We start from the raw sequence: 4,062 nt of genomic DNA on the forward strand, positions 1-4,062 counted from the left end.
CTGCGCCGACCCGGCAGCGCCCCGACCTGCCGCTCGGGAGGTCCGCGACCGTTTCGATTTCTGTTCCTAAAGTCCGATTTTGGACGCTGAAAAGGAGGCTGTGGAGGGGCGAGTGGCGTCCTGGGAAGCAAGGCCTGCTCTGTGCTTAGCAGAAACGCCTTGTGCGAACAGAAATAAATTCCCGCGGAAAGGATGTACGTTATGTTAAGTTTTTCACAAGATGTCAGCTGTTCCCGTAGGGTCTAAAACTAAGCCGGCAGGCACAGGTCACCCCCAGAGCTTATGCTCGAGGAGTGGTGGACGCTCGGGTCAGGTGGGGGTGTTCCCAGCGGGTGGCCCGAAGCAGCACTGGTTGATGGTCCCAATTGGTGTTTTTGAGTCCTGTTAGCACTGATCTGTGTTTGAGAACCAAGTAACCATCAAAGAGATTTGAAAGGAAGTGAGATGTATTTTGTTAATCCCCGCGTGTGTCTTCTCTTGAACCACACTTTCTGAGATGTCATACTTAATTTTATTGCATCTGGATAAAGTGCCTGAACATATAATCATTAATTTGTCAACTGGCTTGAAAGGATGAAGGAAGATGAATGTGCCTTTATGTGTACACTTTGAGGCCTGTTGACTAGCGTTTTGAGGCATTCGTTGAATTAGGCCATAGGTAGATTCGGAGTTAAGATTTGTTTGCGATGTCAGGAAAGTAACGGCCTGGTAGAAACGGCCAGAGATCAGGAAACAGTTCTGTTATTACCGTTGTAATTGACTAACTGCCTTATCTTGGGCACTTTTCTTACCCGTTGTAGCTTTGATTTTCCTTATTTGCAACATTAAGATAAACAGATCATTTTTGAGGGTGCTTTCAGTTCGAAAATTCGGTGGCTTTTTAAACTGAAAGATTCTTAGAAATCACAGTGTATATTTTGATAGGTTCTACATAAAAGTGCTCGCAATGTGTGTCTTTATTAAAATTCATTTGGAAAAAATATCTTGGTAGCTAGATCCAGAATGGTTTTATATGACTGTTTGAATAGATTTTTAACAATGTATTTCAATGTGCTTAAAAATTATATGTATTTTTTATTGAGGTATATATAACCTACAGAAAGATCTTAAGGGTACAATTCAATGACTTTTTATGCATGTATACACCCTGATAACCACACTCAGATCAAGATATGGAACATTTTCAGGCCCTGTATCTTTTCCATTCAGTAAACACATTCCCCCTCCCCACGGCAACCACGATTCTGACTTCTGTCACCACAGATGAGATTTGCCTCAAAACAAGACCCTTTTGAGGGTTAAAGGGGCAATACTAACAAACTGAGGATAGCTTGTATGTAAACTTGGAGTTATGGCCGTGTAAGCCATGACCCTTTGCTTTTATAATGATTGTTAGGGTTTTCGTAACCCAGAATAACTTAAAATTCTGTCCTAAGGGACTTCTTAGAAGATCACTTTTCAGTGGGGGCAATACTTTGCAGGTTACGATTTGTAGTTCTTGGGAGTCCTTATGTTCACAGACAATGGTATTAATCTATTACTTCCCATTTTTGGAATATAGGTACTATATATTTGTAGACAATAGATTGGAATAATGAATCATGAATTTTCCCAAGTTAGAGTTTAAGGTGTCAGTAGATGAATCAGTGTCTTAATGCCTAGAATTTGCTGAGAAAATTGAATGAAAATTGGTTTTTTAAAGTTAAGTGAATTAAGACTGTGTAAGCTTTAACAAGGTTTTCAATGACAGCAGTTAACTTGACTTATATATACAGGATAGTCAGCTGGTTTATCAAATCATTTGAAGTCCAACAATGAAAGCAAAAACAAAAGGTTAACTAAAAATTGTGTCAGGTGTGATTTAAAGAAACCAGCGTGACTAAGATGCCTGTGTAAATTAACCCTCTGTCTAGGAAGGTGGACTCTGTTTTTTTTTTTTTTTTTTGAGACGGAGTCTGGCTCTGTCGCCCAGGCTGGAGTGCAGTGGCGCTATCTCGGCCCACTGCAAGCTCTGCCTCTTGGGTTCCCGCCATTCTCCTGCCTCAGCCTCCCGAGTAGCTGGGACTACAGGCGCCCGTCACCGCGCCCGGCTAATTTTTTGTATTTTTAGTAGAGACAGGGTTTCACCGTGGTCTCGATCTCCTGGACTTTGTGATCCGCCCGCCTCGGCCTCCCAAAGTGCTAGGATTACAGGCGTGAGCCACCGCGCCCGGCCGGAAGGTGGACTTTTAAATATTCTCCACTGAAGCAAATGCTGCAACAATTTGCATTACCTTCACCAGTGTCTTCTTGTGCCTTTTCTTGTTTCTACGGTAAAGGAGATGGGTTAGATGTTGTAAGTGAATTCTTATTTTGTTAGTTCCTAACAACGGCTTGTGTTTTTACTGCAAAGATATCTGTGTGATAAAAGTTGGGAATGTTCTAAGGCCTGTGGTGTAGGGATCCATGGGGAATAGTCCACAAAGTTAAAAGGTTTTCTTTTGTGAAATGATTTCACTGAACAATTCTGTCTTTTTGTGTTAAGTTAGCCAGCCAACTGACTGACCAGCCACTAAGCTGGATTTGGTCACTCCACCCAAGATTCCCTCATTAGCCAAGAGAGTAATTGATGACTTAGCTATTACTGATCCATTGTTTCTTTTTGTGTCTCTTTTTAAATTTCTTGGCTTTTATGTGATCAGATTGTTTAATTTAAAATCTATTAAATTTTTAAGAGAAGCAACTAAAGAGATATACAATGAGAAACAAAATACACAACGAAAGGGAATTTCCTTTTTTTGCTATGTTTTGTTGTAAACTCAGATTTTTCCTTTTAAAAATGATTGCTGGCTAGGCACAGTGTCTCACGCCTATAATCTCAGCACTTTGAGAGGCTAGGCAAGAGGATTGCTTGAGACCAGGAGTTGGAGACCAGCCTGAATGAAAGAAAAGGGAGACCCTGTGTCTACAAAAAATAAAAAAAATTAGTCAGGCATGGTGGCGGGCGCCTATAATCCCAGCTCCTCAGGAGGCTGAGGTGGGAGGATCCCTTGAGCCTAAGAGTTTGAGGTTGCAGTGAGCTATGATTGCACTGCTGCACTTCAGCCTGGGTAACAGAGTGAGACTGTCTCAAAAAACAAACAAACCAACACAATATGATTTGCCTATCCATAACCTTACTGTTTCTGTAGTGTACTTTTGCTTTCACAGTGATAACTAGACTGGGTTTAGCTGTGGAATGGTGGTGTAGCAGCAAGTCTGTAGAAAAGATGAACTATGCAAAACTTCATTGACTTTTTAGTTTGACTTCATGTTATGTTCACATTAAGTTAATACAGTCCAAAAACCAGAAGGCTATTATTTAGACAGACATTTTACATCTTTAATATTTTTAATGTTACATTTTTTTCTTGTAATTTTCCAAAATTTTGCTTTCTCGATTATTTGGCTGATAACCAATATTTCGGAATAATTACATGAAAATGAAAGAACTTGTAATGAGTAAATGATACAACTTCCTTATGGCAGAGTATTTTTCTTTTAGTATATAGCATTTATTACCTAACTGGGGTATTTTGTATTTGAAAATAATATTTCTGTATATACATAGTTATTAAATGGGATAAAAGTGTCTGGGGATTTTGGTTACCTGGGAGATTTTGAACCATTAGAGTTTGGGGAGTGGAATTTTGATAGGAGTCTCTCATTCTTCAGGGGATACTAACCTCATTGGAACATAATTTTTTTTTTTTTTTTTTTGAGACGGAGTCTCACTCTGTCGCCCAGGCTGGAGTGCAGTGGCGCAATCTTAGCTCACTGCAGGCTCCACCTCCCAGGTTCACGCCATTTCTCTTGCCTCAGCCTCCCGAGTAGCTGGGACTACAGGCGTCTGCCACCATGCCTAGCTAATTTTTTGTATTTTTTAGTAGAGACAGGGTTTCACCGTGTTAGCCAGGTTGGTCTCAATCTCCTGACCTCGTGATCCACCTGCCTTGGCCTCCCAAAGTGGTGGGAATACAGGTGTGAACCCTGCGCCCGGCCTTTTTTTTTTTTTTTTTTTTGAGACGGACTTTCACTCTTGTT

At 40.7% G+C, this 4,062-nt stretch overlaps 1 pseudogene; it reads right to left on the reverse strand.

The window, feature by feature from the left end:
- LOC105544042 overlaps positions 1 to 4,062 on the reverse strand; it is a 60,994-nt pseudogene that overhangs the window by 2,302 nt on the left and 54,630 nt on the right.

The sequence above is a fragment of the Mandrillus leucophaeus genome, unplaced genomic scaffold (assembly GCF_000951045.1).
Source record: "Mandrillus leucophaeus isolate KB7577 unplaced genomic scaffold, Mleu.le_1.0 Scaffold296, whole genome shotgun sequence".
Taxonomy (NCBI): domain Eukaryota; kingdom Metazoa; phylum Chordata; class Mammalia; order Primates; family Cercopithecidae; genus Mandrillus; species Mandrillus leucophaeus.